Source organism: Nansenia antarctica, assembly GCF_963989245.1.
Source record: "Nansenia antarctica genome assembly, chromosome: 13".
NCBI classification, from domain to species: domain Eukaryota; kingdom Metazoa; phylum Chordata; class Actinopteri; order Argentiniformes; family Microstomatidae; genus Nansenia; species Nansenia antarctica.
The window spans coordinates 5,316,095-5,342,656 of NC_137683.1; the positions used below are offsets into that span (position 1 = coordinate 5,316,095).

General features: G+C 47.3%; 2 pseudogenes across 2 annotated transcripts; both read right to left on the reverse strand.

Annotated features, from left to right (window-relative positions):
* Window positions 1-237: 237 nt before the first annotated feature.
* LOC308169104 (F-box DNA helicase 1-like) lies at window positions 238-14,205 on the reverse strand (annotated as a pseudogene). Its single transcript has 2 exons — window positions 12,943-14,205; window positions 238-307 (listed from the first exon to the last, which is right to left on the reverse strand). The product of its transcript is annotated as an F-box DNA helicase 1-like (transcript).
* Window positions 14,206-14,497: 292 nt separating this feature from the next.
* LOC308169105 (F-box DNA helicase 1-like) lies at window positions 14,498-21,905 on the reverse strand (annotated as a pseudogene). Its single transcript has 4 exons — window positions 21,507-21,905; window positions 18,433-21,205; window positions 17,242-18,304; window positions 14,498-14,847 (listed from the first exon to the last, which is right to left on the reverse strand). The product of its transcript is annotated as an F-box DNA helicase 1-like (transcript).
* Between the last annotated feature and the right edge of the window lie 4,657 nt (window positions 21,906-26,562).

Sequence of the window (26,562 nt, forward strand, 5' to 3'; positions counted from 1 at the left end):
CGAGACATTCAAGATTACCCGGATCTGGAAGGCAAGGGCCGGGGCGCTTAGGCAACGGGCGTGGAGGGGGGGAAGGCCGGCCGGCTGGGAAGCCAGACATGAGGGTTAGGGAGCCCATGTGAGAGGAGCCCATGTGACTTCCACCTATGGGTGTTGTATTGCCACAAAGAGCATGGTGGCGCAGTCGGACCGGTATAGGAGGGAAGACTACACCGGGAGGAGATGGCATGTCATTCATCAGGGGAAGAGGGCCAGGCGGTGAGTGACGTTCCACTGGGGCCTCTTGGGGGGGATGAAGGCAAGAGTCCTACAACGTAGCACACAAACCCAACACCAGATGAGTCACATAGCATTTTTCGTTTTTTTCTTATAAAAAATACTATACGATTTAAGTAAATATGCAAATATATACAAATATATAGATTCATCAACTAACATTAAAAGATACATTAGATATTAATAATATTAACATGAATAACATTATTAGATATAATATATATATTATTATTATTATTATTAAATGGAAAGAGAAGACAAAGCTAACATACCGAAAGGGGGCGTTGTGGAAACGAAGAATTCCTCCTTTTTCTACTCATCCTTAACTGTAAAAGAAATGGTATATATATATATAATAATAATAATAATAATAATACATTTTATTTATATGGCGCCTTTCATGGCACTCAAGGTCGCCGTACAACAACAAATCTAAAAACAGCCACAAAATTCAAAACACAAAATACATAGAAATATACAGTATAAAACATAGCCAGCAGCAGAGCAGCACGGGAAAAGTAAATCAACACGGGTATGCCTGCGTAAACAGGTGGGTTTTGAGGTGGGTTTTGAATGAGATGATAGAGTCAATGTTCCTGATGTCGGGGGGGAGGGAGTTCCAGAGGCGAGGGGCGGAGCGGCTGAAGGCTCTAAACCCCATGGTGGACAGACGGGCTGGGGGGACGGTCAGGTTGATGGAGGAGGCAGACCTGAGGGACCGGGTGGGAATGTTGATGTGGAGGAGGTCGGACAGGTATGGAGGGGCGAGGTTATGGATGGCCTTGAAAGTATGGAGAAGGATTTTGTAGTCGATGCGGTGTTTGATGGGGAGCCAGTGGAGTTGGTGTAGAATGGGGGTGATGTGACTGATGACAGGGGTTCTGGTGACAATACGGGCAGCAGCGTTCTGGACCAGTTGGATCTTGTGGAGCAGTTTGTGGGGGAGACCAAAGAGAAGGGAATTACAGTAATCTAGGCGGGAAGTGACGAGGGAGTGGACCAGGATTGCGGCGCTGTTGGGAGTGAGTGAAGGGCGGAGGCGGTTGATATTACGAAGATGGAAGTAAGCAGACCGGATGGTGTTGTTGACGTGGGAGTGGAATGAAAGGGTGCTGTCGAGGACGACACCCAGACTCTTAACCTGGGGGGAGGGGGAAACCAAGGAGTTGTCTATGTTGAGGGTGAAACTGGGGTGCTTGGTGAGTGTGGATTTGGAGCCAATGAGAATTACCTCTGTTTTATTACTGTTTAGTTTGAGGAGATTTGAAGTGAACCAGGATTTAAGTTCATGTAGACAGGCACAGAGGGACTAGGGAGGGAGGGTGGAAGTGGGTTTGGAGGAAACGTAGAGCTGGGTGTCGTCCGCATAACAGTGGAAATGGATGTTGTATTTACGGAAAATCAGACCAAGTGGGAGGAGGTAGATGATGAAGAGGATAGGGCCAAGGACAGAGCCCTGGGGAACACAAGAGGAGAGGGGGGCCGGATGGGATGTGAATGATTTTAACTGTATAACCTGAGTGCGGCCAGAGAGATAGGAATGGAACCAGTGTAGAGGGGTGTCAGATATACCAATGGAGGCTAAACGGTTAAGGAGGGTGGAGTGCGATATAGTATCGAAAGCGGCGCTCAGATCGAGTAGGATGAGGATGGATAAGAGTCCGGAGTCAGCTGCCATCAGGAGGTCATTTGTGATTTTGAGGAGGGCTGTTTCTGTGCTATGAAGGGGGCGGAAGCCAGACTGGAACTGTTCGTAGAGGTTATTGTTAGAGAGATGAGTATGAATCTGTAAAGCCACCACTTTTTCCAAGATTTTTGAAAGAAATGGCAGGTTGGAGATGGGACGGAGGTTATTGAAGATGTTGGGGTCTGAACCAGGTTTCTTCAGAATTGGTGTTACAGCTGCGGATTTGAGAGATGATGGGACAGAACCAGAGGTGAGGGAGGAATGGATGATTGTAGTTATCAGGGGCAGGAGAGAGGGGAGGGAGGCTATGACCAGGGAGGAGGGCAGGGGGTCAAGTTGGCAGGTGGATGGCTTGGATTTCCGGATGAGTTTAGATAAATCGGCAGCAGAGGGGAGATGGAAGCAGGAGAGAGGTACAGAGAGGGGGGGATGGGGAGATAGGGGAGATGGACAACTGGACATAAGAGGGGTCAGTTGCTGGTGGATGTTGGCTATTTTTGAGTTGAAAAATGACATCAGAGAGTTACAGTGGTCAGTGGAGTAGAAGTGTGGGGGAAGGGAGTCGGGGGGGCGGAGTGAGTTGTTGACCACTGAGAACAGGGCCCTGGTGTTACCAGCACCAGCAGTGATTTTGTCTGTAAGATATTGGGATTTGGCTGAGGAGAGGGCGTCTTTGTAAAGGAGGATGTGGGCATGGTGCATCTGTTTGTGAACAGTGAGACCGGTTTTTCTTGAAAGCCGCTCCAGCTGACGTCCTTTGGCTTTCAGCAGACGTAGGTGAGGGGAAAACCAGGGGGCAGAATGGGGGAATGAGACAGTCCGGGTTTTGAGGGGGGCGAGTGAGTCCAGCAGAGTTTGGAGTCCATCATTGTAATGAGAGACGAGCTGATCAGGGGTGCATGGGGGGGTGATGATGGGGAAAGTGTCGATGCCTGTTATGAGATCTGCTAAATTATTATGTCTGATGTTGCGGAAGGACATAGTACGTGACTGTTTGGTTTTGGATAGAGACAAACTTAAGTTAAATGAAACAAGCATGTGGTCAGAGATGGGGAGGTCAACAGCAGAAAAGTTGAGGGGAGTGACACCTGAGCAACAGACCAAGTCCAAAATATGACCTTTAGAATGGGTAGGGAAATCAATATATTGTTGGAGACCAAAACTGTCCAGGCAAGAGATGAAGTCCTTAGTGAGAGCATGATTACTATTATCCATGTGAATATTTAAATCACCTAACAGAATTATGTTGGATGAGAGTGAACAGATGTGGGTGAGAAATGTGTTGAATTCATCAAAGAAATCCTTGTTTGGTTTGGGTGGGCGGTAGATATTAACTAAAGCAGTTGGGGTAGGTCCATGGGCGTCACCACCATATATTTGGGGGGGGACGTGTCCCCCCCACCTTTGAAACAAGGTCGTTTGGACCCCCCCACATTTGCCATCAAAAATATGTTGCATGACTGGTCAGCGTTATTTTCATTGCTTCACAATCAAATCCGTTCCACTTTATGAGTAGGGGATTGCCCATATCCAGAAATCCACTCCGCGTTTTACTTCTGTTTTTAACGGCACGCAGCATCAGACACGCACGCAGATTCAAAACATTCAGACTGAGGCAAGACTATATTTAGATCATCCACCAAGATGGATATAAGGATTTTTTTTTTCTAAGAAGAGAAAAGTAAGTCAAAGTCATCCAAGTTTTCCCGTGAGTGGCCAAACAGCAACATTGCGTTCTCCCAAGGTCAAACACAGCCAGCTTTTCTGATAAGAATGTTAGCACCTTATGAGACATTCTCTGTATTAGCAATAGAATTAGCATAGCCTACTAGCAACCAAATACGAGCTAGATCAGCTATATGGCACTAGCAGTTTTGTTAGGCATTACTAGTGCGGTTAGACATGTTTAAATGCAGAACAGACACAGGCGAAATGTCATCAAAAGCACAGAATGGCGACAAACACCTCACAGTGCTTACCTGTCCTGTCATTATTGCATCTCCTGCCCGTGTTCATTGCCCTGAGCATTTGCACTATTTAATTTGGCCATTGCACCCACCCAAAGAATCAATTTAGCATCTGATTGCTTGAGCTAGGGTTAAAAAATAAGAAGAAAACACCTGTTCCATTTATTTTTCTATTTCTAAAATGCTTGTGATTGTATTTTTTGTATTGATGATTGTATTTCTATGTCAAATGTTCTATTAGAGAAAAACAATATGAACAAGTGCTCAATGCATCCCCATTTCTCCTGATATAGGTGGTTGAGAGTGAGAGTGAGTCAGAGGCAGGGGCAGCAGGCAGGGGCAGTGGAGACAGCTCTAATTCACTCTTTGATTTTGTTTGTTTGTTATAGTTGTATGCTCTGCAATGCACTGAAGAGGGCTAAGTTTGATTGTAATAGGCTCTGAGTAGCCTAGGTACATATTTTATGTTTCCTCATAACTTTTTATTCAATTTGTTGACTCAAAGTTACCTCATTCTTTTCTAATTCACTCTTTGATTATTTTTGAATCTTCATATTTAATAAAGTACCTAAAAAGTGCCACGTGTCAGTGTCAGGCCTCTGTGAGTTAAACCAAAACATAATAGTAGTCAGTAATTGCAGACCATGCCAGCTCCAAGGAAAAACAAAGAAAGAGGGAGATTATTTTGGGTGTAAAACGCACCAGAATGCAGGAAATTGAATCTACTATTTAAAAAAATTTGGGGGTCCCCCCCACATTCAAAAAGCTGCTGACGCCCATGGGTAGGTCCATTTAGTTGTAGAGCCACAGACTCAAAAGAATGAGACACTGGCAGAGTGACAGGAGAGACCTTCCAGGACTCGCGGTGGATTATCGCGAGACCCCCCCCTCTGCCGGTGAGACGAGACCCCCCCCTCTGCCGGTAAGAGGAGACCCCCCCCTCTGCCGGTGAGACGAGACCCCCCCCCTCTGCCGGTGAGACGAGACCCCCCCCTCTGCCGGTGAGACGAGACCCCCCCCCTCTGCCGGTGAGACGAGACCCCCCCCTCTGCCGGTGAGACGAGACCCCCCCCTCTGCCGGTGAGACGAGACCCCCCCCTCTGCCGGTGAGACGGGGCTGGCAGTTGTAAACAGACCCAGGTGGAGTAGACTCGTTCATCTGGGAGAAGTCATTGGGTTGTTGCCAAGTCTCTGTTAAACAAAGAAAGTCATACTTGTGGTATATAACGTATCTTCCGTTGTTGACATATCATCCCGAAATCTGTCTGATGTGTCACGCAGGACACAACATTGGGATAACGTACTATCGTGTATGTGTATATACGATTTTATTAGGAGACTGTGTCGGCAGAAAGAGGGGAAGAAAAGAGAGAGCGTAGAGGTGAGAGAGGGCATATGCAAACAACAACAGGATAAGCAGAGATGTTTAGAGACAAGAGAGGTGGTTAAGATTCACACACACACTGTCCACACATCCAAACCAAAACCAACCAAAATGCCAGACAGCAGGTTAGACACGCCCACAGCAGGTTAGACACGCCCACAGCAGGTTAGACACGCCCACATCATGTTAGACACGCCCACATCAGGTTAGACACGCCCACATCAGGTTAGACAAGCCCACATCAGGTTAGACACGCCCACCGCAGGTTAGACACGCCCACATCAGGTTAGACACGCCCACAGCAGGTTAGACACGCCCACAGCAACTAACACCAGGACGAGGGTCAGGGGATGCACAATATCAGGCTGGATGCATAAGTGTCTAATCAGGGTCATCAGGTGGAGTATTGTAAGACCTTAACTGGGTTCAAGTTCGTGGAACACTTGTTGATTTCCTAATATGTCTGAAGCCTCGGGTTGCACTTACAACTACCATTACGAGGCGGACACACTCACACACACACACACACACACACACACACACACACACACACACACACACACACTCAGACACACACACACACACACACACACACACACTCAGACACACACATACACACACACTCAGACACACACACACACACACACACACACACACACACTCAGACACACACACACACACACACACACTCAGACACACACACACACACACATACACACACACACACACTCAGACACACACACACACACACACACACACACACACACAAACACACACTTTTGGCTCTTAGATATCTCACATACCGAAAGGGGGCGTTGTGGAAACGAAGAATTCCTCCTTTTTCTACTCATCCTTAACTGTAGAAGAAATGGTATATACATATATATATATATATATATATATATATATATTCTCATTCGCATCCCCGCGGACAGTCTGTCTATCATGTACCGTTATACATATTTAAGTAAATATGCAAATATATACAAATATATAGATTCATCAACTAACATTACAAGATACATTAGATATTAATAATATTAACATTAATAACATTATTAGATATAAGATATTATTATTATTATTATTAAATGGAAAGAGAAGACAAAACTAACATACCGAAAGGGGGCTTCGTGGAAACGAAGAATTCCTCCTTTTTCTACTCATCCTTATGAAAACTGTAGCAGAAATGGTATATTATATATATATATTCCCATTCGCATCCCCGCGGACAATCTCTCTATCATGTACCGTTATACAAGTCTGTATGTACCGTTATCACACCAAACCATTCTATTATAGGTTTATCATGACGCCATGGTGCCGTTGTCACACCAACCCATTCTATTGGGTTATTATGACGTCATGGTGTATTTTTTACGTCTGCGGTCAAACTTCGGAGGGCGCGCTCAAACAGATATGTTTGCATGATAATAATAATAATAATGATGATTATTATTATTATTATCATTATTATAATCATAATCATAATAATAACCCTTTTTTGTATAGCACCTTTCCTGCAAACGTTGCAGCTCAAAGTGCTTTAACATATAAATACAAATTATGCAATTCAACCCCCTCTCTGCAAGCCAAGCACACATATCTGCTACGCCTGTCTTCCTCATAAATAAATATTGCCTATGTTTTCTTTCCTGTCCTGATTATGATAGTATATGTTCTGTGCATACATAGGCTATTATGTCCCTGTTAAACCTATGGTTAGACTTTCAAACTTTAAAATGTTGCAATATGGTGATCAGACGTTGGTCAGCCTCAAATTCGTTCATTTATGTGTGCTGATTTGTCAACTTATCAACAAGTTATGCTGCTATAAGCCTATATTTTGTTTTGGTCTGAGTTAGTTAGCCTTTGGTTGACATGATATGATTTATATATTGTATAACGAATACAACTCGCCCCGGCTCCCACCAATCAATGTCATACAGCGACTGTTTTCCTGACAATTAACTCGCCTCTTCCTCGTCTGTGTTCAGTTAGATATGATATGATAGTAATAGTATTATTGTAGTATGCTTAGTACTGTATCAACAACTCATAAACGTCAACTGCGCAATATCGATGTTGATTATGGTGTTGAAATTGCACCTACTTTCCTTGCACCTACTCTGCCTATGATGTATTACGGATGTAATACGGTATTATTAATAAATAATAATAATATATATGTTTAAAATTACTGTGATTGTGATGTGTAGCCTAATTGATGTGTCTATATCTGTGATTTTTATTTTTTATTTTTTATTTTATTTTTAACCTTTATTTAACCAGATAAGTCAATTGAGAACCAATTCTCATTTACAATGACGATCTGGCCAATTGGCAGAACAGAGGCAAGTCTGTACACAAAACACAACACAATATATACAATATAAAACATGAATGCCATAATACACATGTATCAAAAACATCTATACATTACAATACAATATGTAAAAGACAGCAGGGACCAGGGGGAAGTGAACTTAAAAGCAGGTGCAGTGATCCGAGACAACATGTAAAAGTGAGTGTTTAAAAGTGGGTAACGCGATTAGGGTGGTGAGTTTTACATTCCAGTCAGTGGGGGTGTAGGTACCTACAGCTACCTACAGGGGGCAGCGAACTGAACAGAATGACTCAGGCCAAAGGAGGTGCGGACTTTGGGGGGGACCCAGTGGTGTAGTCTACGTGATACGCCGTATACCCACTAGGAAAGGCCAAGGATTTCCATAGACCCACTTAAACATGTGTGAGGATAAGTAACAGCGTTTGGTGACATAACTTTCACTTTCATTCATAAAATTCACCCCGTCTGTGTTACGAAGCACTCGACTTTTGGGGGGAGATGCGACATGAAACATGTCAGAATGCAGCACTATCATGCACAGATCAGCCTTATAACATGTCATTTATATATATATATATATATATATATATATATATATATATATATATATATATATATATATATACAGTAGATAGATAGATATATAACGTTAGACAGGGAGCGCAGATGTATTTGTATGGCGTTCCGAAATGAACGATATGAGGCTGGGAGGGAGAAATCACAGTATACCACTAGAAAACACTAGACTCCACCTCTGATAACACTCAATACATGATGATGAAAGGGGTTGATATGCTACGTCTGGTCAAGGGGCAAACGCCCCCTGTTGGTGGTAAAGGGTCAATACATGATGATGATGAAAGGGGTTGATACGTCTGGTCAAAGGGCAAACGCCCCCTGTTGGTGGTAAAGGGACAGGGACTTGGTTCAAAGATAATCATCATGTATCAAACAATCATCTAGTAATCAATCAAACATAATTAGGTAAGGACACTTTGAATTGAAATGTTGTTTAAATATTGTTACATTTGTCTGGGAAGATGTGATCCTTCTTGATGCAGAGTATTTATTCCTTTTTTTTTAAAGTATGTTATAGTTTGTGACCTGATTCTGATGATTGACAGTCAATAGTATAGTAATTAATAGTATAGTAATTAATAGTATAGTAATTGTTTGGATAGTTACAGACAGGTCATTTCCTGGATCTGTAGTTGCTAGTCTGACACAAGGCATACATGTGTTGATGGACAAATAGAAGTCAAGGTTTATTAATCCCATTTTTTATTGGTTTTAAAGTACTCCTGATTCAGTGCCTATATTACAATAATTCCTTCCTTAATGCAGAGTTACTATATATATACAGTACAGCAGATAGGGTTTCAAAGGGTGAAAATGTAATCAATATGCTTCATTTTACATTTCCATTATATTAGCCACTTTACAAGGTTTTCCTCTTAAAAATACCACACATAACAACAACAAATAAAATGCTCATGTTAGTGAACTGATTTGTCACAGTCAAATAGAAAAGATGAGATCAAAGCAAATAAAATAGATGAGTTGATGGGTTTGGAAACATTACACCTGAATAGCCCCTGGTCGTAGCAGGTCACACTGGCTATGGTGAGAGCTCTGCCTCCATCACCAAGCTCAACTCCCTCTTTGGCAGTGACCTCCATTCAGAGAAGGGAACGAACAGACACTCAAATGTCTGAGCCTCATATTCAGCTTCAATAATGACAACACCATAAACCAGGATCAGTATAAGAAGATATTACATCATAACATGCTTATAACAATGCTTATAACAATCCTTATACAATCCTTATACAATCCCTAAATGACACCCTATGGCAGGAATATGAGCATGAGGACCTGGAACAGTACACGTCGTCGGTTCTGAACCACATAGTGAACTGCACCAACTCAGTCACCGTGGACAAACGGGTCCGGGTCTACCCCAACACGAAGCCATGGATGACTGGGAAGGTCCAAAAACTGATCAACGAGAGGGACAACGCCTTCTTCGCAGGGAAGAGCACACCGCTGTACAGCTCCACCAGGGCCAACCTAAAGCGCGGAATCAAAGCGGCCAAGGCAGAGCACAGAGAGAAGATTGAGGAATGCCTCCTGAGCAACAACTCCAGGCGGATGTAGCAGGGGGTTCAGCAGATGACAAACTTCAGAGCCAACAGGCTCACAGCCGCAGAGGACGACCCCCTGCTGGCGGGAAAGCTGAACACCTTCTACGCCCGGTTCGACAAGGGGCGAACGGAGGTAACCGCAACACAAACACCACTCTCTCCAGCTCTCAGCAGCCTCACCCTCACAGAGCATGAAGTGAGACGCGTACTGAAGGCGGTGGACCCCAGGAAAGCCTCGGGGCCGGATGGCGTCCTGGGACGGGTGCTGAGAGACTGCGCCGACCAGCTGGCCGGGGTTTTCACCAACATCTTTAACCAGTCCCTGTCCCAGGCCACCGTCCCACCCTGCCTGAAAACCTCAACTATCATCCCAGTCCCGAAGAAAAGCACGGTGAGCTGCCTAAACGACTACCGCCCGGTGGCACTCACACCAATCACCATGAAGTGCTTCGAGAAACTAGTCCGGGCCCACATACTCACACGCCTCCCGCCCAACCTGGATCCATACCAGTTCGCCTACAGAGCCCACAGGTCCACAGAGGACGCCATCGTGACGACTCTCCACGCCACTCTATCCCACCTGGAGAGGGGAAACAGCTACGCGAGACTGCTCTTCGTGGACTTCAGCTCCGCCTTCAACACCATCCTTCCAGACAGGCTAGTGACCAAACTACTAGACCTGGGTCTATCACACTCTATATGTGCGTGGATCAAGGACTTCCTGACCGACCGCCCCTAGAGGGTGCGGGTGGGCCCCCACACCTCCACAGCCCTCAGCCTCAGCACTGGGTCCCCCCAGGGCTGCGTGCTAAGCCCCATCCTCTACAACCTCTACACCTACGACTTCACCCCCGTCCACCCCAGCAACTACATCGTAACGTTTGCAGACGACACCACCGTGGTGGGATGTATCTCGGGGGGGGACGAGGCGGCGTACAGGGATGAGGTAGAGCAACTGAGCAAGCTGTGCAAGGTTAACAACCTGCTGCTGAACAAGTCAAAGACCCAGGAATTCATCGTAGACTTCAGGAGGAAAAAGTCAGAGATCCAGCCCCTGCTCATCGACGGAGAGAGCGTGGAGAGAGTCTCAACCCTCCGATTCCTGGGACATCACATGCGGGATGACCTGACCTGGAAGGACAACACAAAAGGCACCATCAAGAGGGCACAACAGCGGCTATACACCCTGAGATGCCTCAGGAAGGAACACAACAAGCAGGAGATACTGGTGGCCTTCTACCGCGGCGCAGTGGAGAGCATCCTCACCTACGGCATCTGCAACTGGTTCTCCAGCTGCACAACAGCGGAGAGAAATGCGCTACAGAGAGTAGTGAGAACAGCACAGAAGATCACCGGCGCCCCCCTCCCCTCTCTGGAAGAGCTGTACAACACACGCTGTCTCAGGAAGGCCTCAAAGATCTCCAGGGACCCGACCCACCCTGGGCACGTACACTTTACCAGGCTGCCCTCGAAAAGGAGGTTCAGGACCCTGGCCGTTAAGACAAACAGACTGAAGAACTGCTTCTACCACAGGGACGTCCAGGCCCTGAACACAGCAAAGACCTAAGTTCTGGGCCCTGGACAGTCTGGACGGATTGTATGGCAGCTGCTGGACTGAAAAAATCAGGTGTAGTGCTGAGGCACAAACATGTACATTTCAAGCCTGCAAACTGTGACACTTTAAATAACGTGAAAAAATACTATTGTGCAATATGACAACCCTAGTTGACTATCTGTACAGTATAGTACAGTGGATTGTGTACATAGCCTTTATTTATGTAAACCAGCTCCTTACCTTCTTGTGTTTTTTTTTTCTTCTAAAAGTGTTTTTTTCCCCCCCTTTCCTAACACCAGGGGAGCCACCCCTCCTAAATTTCGTTGTTTGGTACCTGTACTGTAGCAATGACAATAAAGTCCATTCATTCATTCATTCATTATATGTGCTTTGAATGCAATAAAACTATGCTCTAAAGTTTTACTCACGCGTCATTCACCCCTCTTAAAAAAAACAGTATAATTATGCTTTATCTCATTTACCATTGTGTTGTTTAGTCTTTCTCTTGAATGAATGAATGGTCTTTATTGTCATTGATATAGTACAGGTACCAAACAACGAAATTTGGGAGGGGGGGCTCCCCTGGTGCTAGGAAAAAAAAACTAAAAACAAGAAGGGAAAAGAGCTGGTTTACATAAATAAAGGCTATGTACACTAACCACTATACTATACTATACAAATAAAACACTGTGCTGTACTCTATGCTATGTTATACCTATTCTAACATTTCCTATTCTCTGAACCTTATGTACCCTGGGGTTGTCATATTGCACATAGTGTTATTGCACATTCATTTAAAGTGTCGCAGTTTGCAGGTTTGAAATGTGCACAGTTGTGTTTCAGTATTACACTTGATTTCAATCTAGTAGCTGCCATCAAATTGTCTAGATTGTCCAGGGCCTAGAACCTAGGTCTTTGCTGTGTTCAGGGCCTGAATGGCCCTGGGGTAGAAGCTGAGCTTCAGTCTGTTTGTCCTTGCGAACATGGCCCTGAACCGCCTGTTCGAGGGCAGCCGAGCAAAGTGTTCGTACCCAGGGTGAGATGGGTCTCTGGAGATCTTAAAAGTTAAAATGCATTGAAATCATGAAATCATGAAATGTATTATGAACTATTTCCAGCTGCCCACTGGGTGGTGCAGGACGTGTCTCTGTGTGAATGCAGGAGCAGACTGAGAACAGTGGTGTGTTACTGTGGGGAACATGGCGCGTTCCGACCTGCAGGGGGAGCCACAGTTACATTCTGTGAAGTTCTTTTGTGGCTGGAGTATGCTCTTCTTACTTCTTTTCCTGGAAGATTGAAGTGAGATTGTTTAATGCAAAATCAGCAAATACAGTAAACACACACACACACACAAATACAGTAAACAATGCAAATCACACAAATACATTTCTTTGAGAATAACTAAATAAATACATTTTCATTTCATTTCGACTGGGAATTTTTCCTGGCTACATAGTATACAGGTTTTTTACTTTTGCCTGCTCGCGGCTCTGTCAGTATTGATTGATTGATTGACTGATTGACTGAACATTTTCATTGTGTGAAGCGCATTGAGTTGCATCTTGTAAGAAATGCACTATACAAATAAAATTTGATTTGATTTGATTTGGCGTTGACGAAGCCGCCGCGCCCCTTGGGCAGGACCCAGGCCACCGAGAAGGGCTTCACGTTGAACGACAGCTTCTTCTTCTCATGATACTTCTTGCCAACGGCTGCAAAGGCCATGGAGTGAACCGTCCGGCAGTCTACGTTGGAGGGAAACAACCGCTGCGCCGCCATGGCAACCGACTTGTTGAAGGCCACGAACAGGAAACGGAGGTGTGGCCTCTGCTGGGCATACCTCACCAGTGTGGTGGTCTTCCCAGTGCCTGCAAAGGCCATGATCTTAACCACGTGGCCGCTCTGGATGTCATGGTTCAGGATCTGCTGCTGTTCGTGGGTCACCTGACACTGGGGTCTCCTGTGTAACATGGGGCCGCTCTGGCTGGTGACGGCTGAGGGGGGGGCGTTCTCCATCAGGTGGAGGACATAGAATAATGTTGTAGTGCCACCTGTTGCTGATGCTGATGTTGTTGTTCCTCATGGCGAGCAGCAGGGTTGCCACGGCGCTGAGGTACTCTGTGATGGCGGTGTGTGAGGCCAGGCAGCGCCTCAGCCGGGCCACCAGGGCCTGGACGTCCCCCACTCCGTCACTCAGCACGAGGACCAGAGTCATGGCCGCCCACGGGTTAGGACCCTCCTCCATGCCCTCTAGTTGAGGGAGCCTGTGTTTGAGGCAGGCCTCCGCCTGGGGCAAGAGACTGTGGCTCCTCACACTCTGCAGCACCGCGGCAGCCTCCACCCTCTCCCTGGGCTTATACTGGGCCATGAACCTGACAAGGTTGATGACACTCAGGTCGTCCTCCTTGGTGATGCTGTTGGCCTTCAGAATGCAGCTGATCTCCCGAACGGCCTCTCTCTCTCTTTTCTGGTAACGGTAATACAGCTTCTTCCATGGAACAAACAGAGGCTGGGTGACGATCTCCCTCCAGCAGTGACAGACCAGGCCCACGTGACGATAGATGTCCTCGGCAGGGAGGAGACCGAACACCAGCATCAGTATCTCCCCCGGGAGGTCCTCCATGTGGCCCTGGGGCTGGACCAGGGCCTGGCTGGTGCCCAGTAGGCCGTAGTGGGCGTCGGGAAGAGCGTCCAACTCGTCCTCCTCCTGCTGGAACACACAGCCTGGATCCTCCTGTCCTGCTCCCAAGGAGGAGGAGCGCTCAAACTCCTCGTCGTCCCCGTACATGGCCTCCGTCAGCCCCTCCAGACAGTCCATCATTTCCTCTGGAGGCTCCTCCTTCATGGGTGTGGTAAACGCCTCCTCCTCCTCCGGCTCTGGTTCCTTTTGTTTTGGAGTGAACACTGCATGGGGTGTTTCTGTCTTTACAGGGGTGGAAGGCTGGGCGGCCTTCTGAGGACTGACGACCCTGACTCTACCAGTCACGTCTAGATTACTAGATCTAGCTAGTAATCTAGCAGATTCTCTCCTCTTCTTTTTGGTGGGGGTTCTCGGTAAGAGGTTAGGAATAGGGTTGCCATGGACAACGGAATGGGGCGGTGTGAGGGCATGGGTGCCCTGGGCGCTGCTCCCCAGACTACCACACTCCCCAGCGCTGAGGTGCCTCCGCTTGGCCTTTCCTTACCATCATCCTGGGGTTACAGTTGTTGAGGATTTTTCTCACCAGCTCCTTCTCTGAAATATCAGACTTCCACCTCAAGCAGAGTGCACGATAGTCATATGCAAAATCTCGCAGACATTGGGTGGGGGTCTGGACCATATCCCTCAGTTTCTCCTCCACCTCCGTCTTGTAATCAGAGGTAAGAAATGCACCATGGAAGGCTTCTTTAAACTCTGTCCAGTTGCGGACCTTCTTTTTTTCCACGGTCCACCAGCTGTGGGCTGGTCCTTTGAGAACAATGGACAGCGTTCCAATGAGTTCTGGATCTGAGAGCGGTCTGATCGATAGAAATGTTTCACACTTCTCAATAAAGTTCATCACATCTGATACTTCCCTTGAACCCCCAAAGACTGGGAAGTCCATCCTGATAGGAGGCTTAGTAAAGTGTACAGGCCCACCAGCTGCTTGGCTGAGAGGAACCCCTAGTGGGGAGGGGAGGCTAGTGCCCATCCCAATAGAGGTTCGGCCAGGGGTGACACCTGGTGGTGAGGGGAGGCTAGTGCCACGCCCTGCAGAGGTTTGGCCCTGAGAGGTCAGGCTGGAGGAAAATGGTGTGTGTCTAATAGAGCTACTTGGGCCTTGACTCACAGGGGCATTGCTAGGGAGATGAGCTTGGGCCTGGACTGAGCTACTCTGCAGGCCATAGCTGGATGGATGGGCTTGGATTGAGCTAACAGCGACTTGGCCAGGGGAATGACTAGTGTAGGGGAATGTCCTCTGAATAGCAGGGGTGTAGGCACGAATCATCCGTTGAGTCTCTGCTTTCCACGTCTCATCCCGCCTCCTGAGACAAGCAACTATTTGCTCATCAAGATGTTTAAAAGAGGTCGCGACCCATGATTCCTTGTCTTCCATTTCCCTGGTCACATACTCCCTTAGACCTGCTTCCCTGTTTATAGCACTGTCCACTGATGAGTTGAATCTCTCCTCCAGGTCATTCACTTTGTCGGTAAACAGACCAACAGTTTCATTGAGGGCTATGAGTATGGAGGTGGATGCATCTTCCTTGGCATCGTCCTCCTCCCCCTCATCTTCCTCTACCCCGTCTGCTTCATCCTCATCGGATATGTATAGTGAGCTCAGCAGTGATGTTACTTCCCCTACAGGGTTTCGTCTTGTTACCCAATGGTCCCTGAGCTCTGGAGGAACAATACTTCCTGTGGGGGAAGACGTAGCTGACCGGTCATCTGTGTGGCCTGGTAGCTCCTCTGCCACAGGCTCATCGATTTCCTGATCACTCATTCTGACCTCTCTCTCTAATTAAATATATATCTTGTATTTTGTATTATTATTTTGTATTTATTTTTTTACCATGTATTATTATGCACTGTTATCCCAACAACAATCACAGGACATAAACTTCTAGTGCACAGTCAACATCAAAATTACTTCAAGGAAAATAACAAATATAGTGAATGGATATATTCCGTACCCGTACTGGCCACCATCTATAACAATCAGACCTGTAGTGAACAAATCTGTGCCATAGCAAACTCAGATTCTTTTATGGATAGAGTTAACTTCCCTCTGCTAAAGTAATAAATTGATATATGACATGAAAACAATGGCTTGAATCATCAGTAAACTGTATTTCCAAATCACATGAAAGTTCATAACAACGATATACAACACAAATAGCAATCCCTAACCAGTCCCGTTTGTCCGCAATGCGAACTATAGCTGGATCAAAGAAAATGAGTCTCAACAACCCTAGCCTATTAGGCCCGTCCACAGGGTTCCAGGCTGAATCAAAGTCATATAATCCAACGCAGGATGGAAAAAACGCACGGCGCAACGAGACTGATCAGTCCTAATTAAACCCCCCCAAAAAGGCAATTGCACAAAACCCAAAAGAAAACAAAATAGATCGCTCTCAACCGTTCCTTGGGAGAGAGGTGGAACAGCGATGAGCGTAGAGTAGAATAGGGTTGGTCAACACTTGCGATGACAGGTAATCCACATACGACGGTGATGAACGAGTCTCTGTGATCTCCGTGTAACACACTATCTTGATTTCCCCAGATCAACGGTTCAAACTTCAGTCCATCCGTGTGGTAATTTAAGCGGCTGCAATATCAAAACTGGCGCCCTCGTATCTCCTTCTCTCCAAACATTTCCCCCAAAACAACCCCCCCTTACTTCCTCCTTGACCCCTCCCTTATAGTGGACAGGTGCCTTCGAAAGTCGCGTCTTTTCCCCATTAACCCGTACATTGCCAATGGACATAGCATTCAACATAGACAGAAACCAATGACCTTTCACCACACATTACAAGTTTCTTTTTCATTTACCCACACCATATACAACTTTGAGGACATTTCATTTCAATAACCCCTTTCATAAGTTATTTTCTGGGTAATTAAATATAGTGCACCATATACATTTATGGCACATGTGGCAGTGCCACAGAACCCCCCCCCCCCCCGCCGGAGGTACCGGGGTCTAAACCCCAAAGTAGGGCTTCAAATTGACAACATTCAGAGTGTCAACCTTTTGTGTCTGGTCGTTCCATTGGACTCGGTAATTCAGGGGACCTAACTTTCTCAGGACAGTGGCTGGACCTGACCATTTGGGCGCGAGCTTGGCTGAGAAGTAGTCTGACGCTTTTGAGAGAGGGTGTGTTCTGACCCAGACCAAATCTCCCTGCAGGAATTGTGCACCTCTCCTGCGGGCATTGTAATATTTGGCTTGTCTGGCTTGGCACACTCCCATCCTCTGTTTGACTTGTTTAGCTATTTCTTGTTGTCGTTCCAGGAGCTGATAGGGCGACTGCTGTGGTGACGGTGCTGTGGCTATGAGCCGCTCCAGTGGTCCCTTCAGAGTCCTCCCCAAAGTCAGCTCTGCTGGGGTTCTTCCGGTGGACTCGTGCATCGCTGAGTTGATGGCGAAGCGGAATTCACGTATCCACCGATCCCAGTTCTTGTGACACCCCTCAACATAAGAGGCGATCATGGTCTTAATTGTTCGGTTTGCCCTCTCTGTGAGGTTCGCTTGTGGGTGGTAGCTGGTGGTGAACTTCTGGGTCACTCCCCAGGTCTTGCAGAGATCGGCCATCACCTGACCTGTGAACTGTGGTCCACGATCTGAGACCAGTTGTCGGGGAACTCCAAACCTGGTGAAGATATCTTCTGTGAGAATGGTGGCGATGCGATGCGCCTTGCTGTCCTTCAGAGGGAACATCTCCACCCATCTGGTGAAATAATCCACCACCACAAGCAGGAAGATATTTCCCTTCTTGCTGCGGGGAAAGGGCCCCATCAGGTCCAGTCCCAGGGTGTCCCCAGGTTCTTCCACCTGAGTCGATTGCAGAAAGCCAGCTGGCTTCTGGTTGTCTGGTTTGTACTGCTGACAGGTGAGGCAGTTCTTGACGTGAGCCCAGACATCCTTCCGGACGGATGTCCACCAGGCCACTTCCAAGACCCGAAGAAGAGTCTTCAGCCTGCCCAAATGTCCCCCCAATGGATGATCATGGAAGTAATTCAGGAAGCATGGAATCAGACTCTTCGGGACAACAAGCTGGAACTTGTCCCCCTCTCCTTTCACAGGGTTTCGTCGATAGAGTACTCCTTGAATCTTCACGAACCCGATGCGGTCCGACTTGTTAGGAGCCTCCAGGGAGCTGACATCAGGGTCCTTCTCCTGTGCCTCTGCTATCTCAGCCAGCGTCAGCGGTAGATCTGAGATGCAGGGTGAGGTGGCAATGGCTATGTACGATGTTGAGGTCTGAATGACAGGGTTTAGAAGGGTAAGTCAAGGCACTCCTAAAAGATAGCCTAGTTGGCATAGATATCAAGGCACTCCTAAAAGATAGCCTAGTTGGCATAGATATCAAGGCACTCCTAAAAGATAGCATAGATGATGGCATAGTGGATGGGCAGTTCCAGGCGCTCCTGTGTTTGGGGCAAAGTCTGGAGCTTCTCTGGTGGGGCCAGAAGACATGCGGTGGGGCCAATGCGCTGCCACACACAGCTCTCACACACTGGACCCCCAGAGTCTGCACTCTCCATGTATCGGATGGGCAGCTTGCGCATGGCGATGGCCGAGTCGGACATGATGGAGTTCTTACACTCCCGCACGGAGCAGAGGGGCGGCTGGCCTTCCGTCAGCAGGGCATCGGTCAACTCTGACCTCAGGAAGTACTCCCCGGCCAGTGTGAGCAGGTTGGTGATGGACTTGGTGATGATCAGAGAGCTCTTGGCCCGCGTCACCGCCACATACAGCAGATTCCATTCGTCCTCTGGGACATCATCAGCTCTGAACACTAGCGAAGTCGCTGAAGTCGCTTCGCCAAAACACTTTGGCGAAGTCGTCGGTGACCACCACCGTGTCAAACTCCAACCCCTTGGCTTTGTGGACCGTCCCCAGGATGAAATCTGCGTTCTGAGGGTGGCTCTCGGTGCAGCCGCAGATGCGCTGCACCAGTTCGGGGATGCGGCTGTTGTACTTCTCCACGATGGCCAGTTTGACCTCCAGCTCGCGGTCCTCTGTGTTGGTGGCGTACTGCTTCAGCCCCTGGTAACCCCCCAGCTTTGTACTCCTGGCAAAGTTCCGGATGAAGCTGTCCTGAATTATTCCTTCCCCCCGGCTGTTTTCTGGCTGCCTCAGATGCCAAATGTCCAGAATCTTCTGCAGGCCAAAGTTCTCAACCCCCCCTACGATGCGCAGTCTACAGTGGGGATTGGCAGTGATGAGTCTCACAGCTTCATCAAACACAGTGGCGTTGCTGCGCGCCAGGATGGCTATCTTCCCCTGCTCTGGACTCAGCCCAGACTTCAGGATGTCCAGTGTGTCCCCAGTAGTACCTCGCACACTGCCCTCCTGCTTCCCTCCCACAAGGATCTTCTTCACTTTCTTACACAGGTGGAGAATGGTGGCTCCGATGTAGGCGATCTCAGCACCGAAACGAAAGCTCTGGGTGAGGTAGTAGAGGTGTGTGTGTGCCACTAGATGAAGAGCGTTGACCGCTCCCCTGAAGGTGTAGATCTGCTGGTCTCCAACCAGGATCTTCCCACAACACTGAGACAACATGATGTCCATGATGGCTGGCGTGCAGTCTTGGGCCTCGTCAATAAAGATAGCATCATACTTGTCCAGACACGGCCTCTCTAGCTGCCACAGCTTCAGATAGCCGTCAGCGCACATGTGGTATCCTGAATCTCTGCTCCTGTGTCCCAAGTCCACCATTCTGTCCCAGATCTCCTGGGCGTCATTCACAAACAACCTCTTCTGTTCCTCGCTGGTTATCTGCATGTTCCCTTTCGTGTTCTTGTAGCTCGCGGGGACGTGCTCCGGGGTGATGTGCGTGTCGGCCGAGGCCATGTAGGCGGTGAGGGTCTGGGTGACCACCTTGGCGTTGACGAAGCCGCCGCGCCCCTTGGGCAGGACCCAGGCCACCGAGAAGGGCTTCACGTTGAACGACAGCTTCTTCTTCTCCTGATACTTCTTGCCAACGGCTGCAAAGGCCATGGAGTGAACCGTCCGGCAGTCTACGTTGGAGGGAAACAACGGCTGCGCCGCCATGGCAACCGACTTGTTGAAGGCCACGTACAGGAAACGGAGGTGTGGCCTCTGCTGGGCATACCTCACCAGTGTGGTGGTCTTCCCAGTGCCTGCAAAGGCCATGATCTTAACCCCGTGGCCGCTCTGGATGTCATGGTTCAGGATCTGCTGCTGTTCGTGGGTCACCTGACACTGGGGTCTCCTGTGTAACATGGGGCCGCTCTGGCTGGTGACGGCTGAGGGGGGGGCGTTCTCCATCAGGTGGAGGACATAGAAGATGTTGTAGTGCCACCTGTTGCTGATGCTGATGTTGTTGTTCCTCATGGCGAGCAGCAGGGTTGCCACGGCGCTGAGGTACTCTGTGATGGCGGTGTGTGAGGCCAGGCAGCGCCTCAGCCGGGCCACCAGGGCCTGGACGTCCCCCACTCCGTCACTCAGCACGAGGACCAGAGTCATGGCCGCCCACGGGTTAGGACCCTCCTCCATGCCCTCTAGTTGAGGGAGCCTGTGTTTGAGGCAGGCCTCCGCCTGGGGGAAGAGACTGTGGCTCCTCACACTCTGCAGCACCGCGGCAGCCTCCACCCTCTCCCTGGGCTTATACTGGGCCATGAACCTGACAAGGTTGATGACACTCAGGTCGTCCTCCTTGGTGATGCTGTTGGCCTTCAGAATGCAGCTGATCTCCCGAACGGCCTCTCTCTCTCTTTTCTGGTAACGGTAATACAGCTTCTTCCATGGAACAAACAGAGGCTGGGTGACGATCTCCCTCCAGCGGTGACAGACCAGGCCCACGTGACGATAGATGTCCTCGGCAGGGAGGAGACCGAACACCAGCATCAGTATCTCCCCCGGGAGGTCCTCCATGTGGCCCTGGGGCTGGACCAGGGCCTGGCTGGTGCCCAGTAGGCCGTAGTGGGCGTCGGGAAGAGCGTCCACCTCGTCCTCCTCCTGCTGGAACACACAGCCTGGATCCTCCTGTCCTGCTCCCAAGGAGGAGGAGCGCTCAAACTCCTCGTCGTCCCCGTACATGGCCTCCGTCAGCCCCTCCAGACAGTCCATCATTTCCTCTGGAGGCTCCTCCTTCATGGGTGTGGTAAACGCCTCCTCCTCCTCCGGCTCTGGTTCCTTTTGTTTTGGAGTGAACACTGCATGGGGTGTTTCTGTCTTTACAGGGGTGGAAGGCTGGGCGGCCTTCTGAGGACTGACGACCCTGACTCTACCCGTCACGTCTAGATTACTAGATCTAGCTAGTAATCTAGCAGATTCTCTCCTCTTCATTTTGGTGGGGGTTCTCGGTAAGAGGTTAGGAATAGGGTTGCCATGGACAACGGAATGGGGCTGTGTGAGGGCATGGGTGCCCTGGGCGCTGCTCCCCAGACTACCACACTCCCCAGCGCTGAGGTGCCTCCGCTTGGCCTTTCCTTACCATCATCCTGGGGTTACAGTTGTTGAGGATTTTTCTCACCAGCTCCTTCTCTGAAATATCAGACTTCCACCTCAAGCAGAGTGCACGATAGTCATATGCAAAATCTCGCAGACATTGGGTGGGGGTCTGGACCATATCCCTCAGTTTCTCCTCCACCTCCGTCTTGTAATCAGAGGTAAGAAATGCACCATGGAAGGCTTCTTTAAACTCTGTCCAGTTGCGGACCTTCTTTTTTTCCACGGTCCACCAGCTGTGGGCTGGTCCTTTGAGAACAATGGACAGCGTTCCAATGAGTTCTGGATCTGAGAGCGGTCTGATCGATAGAAATGTTTCACACTTCTCAATAAAGTTCATCACATCTGATACTTCCCTTGAACCCCCAAAGACTGGGAAGTCCATCCTGATAGGAGGCTTAGTAAAGTGTACAGGCCCACCAGCTGCTTGGCTGAGAGGAACCCCTAGTGGTGGGGAGAGGCTAGTGTCAATCACCAGAGAGGGTTGGCCGAAGCTGACCCCTATTGGGGAGGGGAGGCTAGTGCCCATCCCAATAGAGGTTCGGCCAGGGGTGACACCTGGTGGTGAGGGGAGGCTAGTGCCACGCCCTGCAGAGGTTTGGCCCTGAGAGGTCAGGCTGGAGGAAAATGGTGTGTGTCTAATAGAGCTACTTGGGCCTTGACTCACAGGGGCATTGCTAGCGAGATGAGCTTGGGCCTGGACTGAGCTACTCTGCAGGCCATAGCTGGATGGATGGGCTTGGATTGAGCTAACAGCGACTTGGCCAGGGGAATGACTAGTGTAGGGGAATGTCCTCTGAATAGCAGGGGTGTAGGCACGAATCATCCGTTGAGTCTCTGCTTTCCACGTCTCATCCCGCCTCCTGAGACAAGCAACTATTTGCTCATCAAGATGTTTAAAAGAGGTCGCGACCCATGATTCCATGTCTTCCATTTCCCTGGTCACATACTCCCATAGACCTGCTTCCCTGTTTATAGCACTGTCCACTGATGAGTTGAATCTCTCCTCCAGGTCATTCACTTTGTCGGTAAACAGACCAACAGTTTCATTGAGGGCTATGAGTATGGAGGTGGATGCATCTTCCTTGGCATCGTCCTCCTCCCCCTCATCTTCCTCTACCCCGTCTGCTTCATCCTCATCGGATATGTATAGTGAGCTCAGCAGTGATGTTACTTCCCCTACAGGGTTTCGTCTTGTTACCCAATGGTCCCTGAGCTCTGGAGGAACAATACTTCCTGTGGGGGAAGACGTAGCTGACCGGTCATCTGTGTGGCCTGGTAGCTCCTCTGCCACAGGCTCATCGATTTCCTGATCACTCATTCTGACCTCTCTCTCTAATTAAATATATATCTTGTATTTATTTATTTTTTATTTTATTTTTTTACCATGTATTATTATGCACTGTTATCCCAACAACAATCACAGGATATAAACTTCTAGTGCACAGTCAACATAATGGTGTGGACATAGCCTCAGTAAAGATAACTTTGTTTAGCCAATCGTTGCCTACTATCTACTCCTTGTCCTGCATTGCACCTGGGTCCACATCATACACCAAGCCATCACAAGGACCAAACATTGACATTGAGGCCAGCAGTGGCGGCTGGTGGTGATACTGAGTGGGGGGGCTAATAAATCCATTAGGCCTAGGGCCTATACCCATCACTAGTTCACACTGCAGCAACAGCAGCATCACATCCCAGATACAGTGCCAACTAAAGCCGGGTACACACAAAGATAATCGGGCCGATTTTCCCCCTTCCGACCAAAGACAGAAAACGCCCGATTATCGGATGGCTCTTATCCTATAAGATTATCCTGTGGTGTGAGGTGTGTTAAGAGTCAATTGATCTGTATAAGAGTGGGACAACGGGCAATCAATCAATCTGACCAATCAACTACCACGTCTGATGCTTTGATTGCGTATGTTACTTCGTTTACATGAAGGGCTGTGAGAACGCAAATCAGAGAAATAATTTATGCAACAATGTTGTTAACTCATCCACTTGCTCCGGGTCTCGATTCGGACTTTCATGTGAGAACATGACCTCAGACTTCAAACAACTACATGCTGTCTATAAGATAGATGGAAGACGACTAGCTCGCTGTTTTCTAAGTGTTTTGCGTTATGGTCAAATAGACCGTAAAAAAGTATTATGTGTTGGCAATGAAAGTTGTTCTCCTTCTATAGATATTTGGATTGACGTGATGGAGTTTCATGCCAGATATTTCATTGTAATGTTGAATAGTAGGACTGTTTCATCTGGTTGTGTGGGTGGCACTTTATAATGCTTTCCTTTCCTGGAATGAAGATAATATTGGATTTCTGATCCAGGGGGAAGGGGTGGGGGTTGACTTTCAAATCATCAAATAAGCAATGCCATTGCTCATAGTACTCATCAAATTCCTCTCAACAATATTATTTAGTTCAGTGGAAACGCATAGTTTTCTATATGCACATTATTGTTGTATTTCATTATCGTTGTTGTACATGTAGGACATATAACGTCACATCTGTAAGCATGTGGTGTTCTTTTCAACAATTCTACTATGAGGTACATTTATTTGTCAATAAAACTGCTGGTTTACCAATCATACACATTACGTAGAACATCAATCACTCTTATATTAAGGGGGGTATTTCATATTATGAAACTCGACTACAAGTAATTCAGGCGTGTTTTCATAATTTACGATCATTTCAAATTGAGTTCCATTCCCTGAATGTGGCTGAAATAATTTGCTGTTGTTGCGTTGCTATGCAACCAATCCTTCAGAACAAACCGGTACAAAGGAACAAACCAAACTGGTAGTGACCAGGTTTATGGTCTGGTTTAAGTTAGATGACCAGGTTTATGGTCTGGTTTAAGTTAGATGACCAGGTTTATGGTCTGGTTTAAGTTAGATGACCAGGTTTATGGTCTGGTTTAAGTTAGATGACCAGGTTTATGGTCTGGTTTAAGTTAGATGACCAGGTTTATGGTCTGGTTTAAGTTAGATGCGCAAAAATGTCTCACATGCGGAAACAAAATCCCTAATGACAGTTCCTCAAGTGACTTTTGGGAAATATTAGGTCCCACCTTTTACGAGATAGATAGACGATAGATAATTATATATTTTGATAGACAGTTTGATAGATAGATATAGATGTAGGTAGGTAGATAAAAGGGTGTAAAAAGATGTATGTGTGTGTGAGAGAAAATTATTATATGTAATAAGATTCAAACTCCATCATCTTGGGTTGAATGTCTGCAGCGGGCTGTAGAAGATGATTTCCTGTTGTCACACAATAGAACCAGTTTCTCTACTTGAAGCTTGACATTGGCTAAGACAACAGACACATTTACATGATTACAAAGACCTGATTGCCCTCTTTTCTCCCGGAGTGGACTAGACCATCTGGAACAGTTTTGGGCTTTTGTGTTCCCCAGACCCGGTGCTCTGGGACCAGACTGAACCAGTTTGTGGCTATTGTGTTCCTTTTTTCACCTTTGTCTCCCTAGGAGAAAGTGGGGGCCGATTCCCCCCTAACCTTCATCCCAATCATCTTCATCCATGTACAAACTCACACCCCTTGCTCATGATTGGTCTAAACCTCACCCGAGGGCGGACCCCTTACCTGTGGAAACCTGAATTGTATAAATACTGATGTAATGAATGATCGTCACTTTTGGGAGGAATTTTGAATCGTTCAGATGCGTCTGACGAACCTGTAAACTTCCTCCTTCTGCAGAAGAATATTAAATATATTTTCTTATACATCTTGAAACGAAACAGGCTGCCATTATTGAATAATTTGCTCTAACATGTGTCATTGTGCATTATAAAACACAGAGCGGTGTCTCTGGTGCAGGTGTGTAGGCAGCATCCTTGCCTCAGGAGAAAGAGGTGGGCTTTAATTTAATGTTTATAGTTTTTACATTTAACAGAAGCCTTCATGCAAAAAAAGATTTACAATAAATACATCTGTCTAAGTAAGTGAATCATCTATCCATCAGTAATCATAAGAAATAATAATGTATGCCAAATCCAGGGTCCAGTTAAAATGCTAGTTCATTTACTAGTCAGAAAGCTTTCAAACGCCATTGTAGTTAAATTAGCCTACACCATCATTTTAGTCATACATTTTTAGATTAGATTCAACTTTATTGTTATTGCATACAAGCATCAGACAACGAAATGCAGAAAAAAAGTGTATGTCAGAAGCAGGATTCGAACCCCCGTCTTAAAATAACTATGATCAGTTGAGGCTTGAATCCCAATCGAGTTGCTCCAACCATGCAGGCTTTAAAAAAAAAAAAAAAACGCTAATCTACTAATCAACATACGTGGAATACCCCCCTGGTGCCTTGAACAGCTTCTTCGCCATTTAAACCAGAGGAAGATATTTCAAGGGGCAAAGTAATAATTTGGAGAATTTTTTTTAATAAAATGTGAAACGTTCTAGTCGTTTGGTCCGCATATCGGCAACCAATCAAAATGTTCAGACTTTTTTTTTAAACACGGAACTACGTTTCAATATTGTTGAGAATCACAACACAAACGCCAAAATACTGCAACGCAATGGATTCAGTGAGTAATCCCCACTGCTACCTGCTTAACTACAACACTACTTTACATTGTTAGCAGGCTCACAAAACAAGCTGTGTTAGTTGACTAGCGATGTTTTCAACAACGCAGAAATGTATTCACGTTTTCTGAAAGAAAAGTCAGATCGTTACATCAGATTCCGATATGCAGACCAAAGCATTAGAACGTGACACAAATGGCTACAATCCCATGACCGCATCTCCAGATTTTGATACATACAGTAACTAACAATAGGTAAGAAGTGACTGCGTGGTTGCACAGCGCCTCACTCTAAAACTGGTATGAGCCTCGATCTCATGACTTGTAACTCTCACATTTTTGGAGCAAGTCGGATAAATGTCATCCCTATTATGCAACAGGGGGAGTGTACCTATGTTCCCCGGTACCTTAGCTCCCTCCCGAAAAAGGGTCCTATGTTCCCCGCTCCCGAAAAAGGGTCCGATCGGGCAGG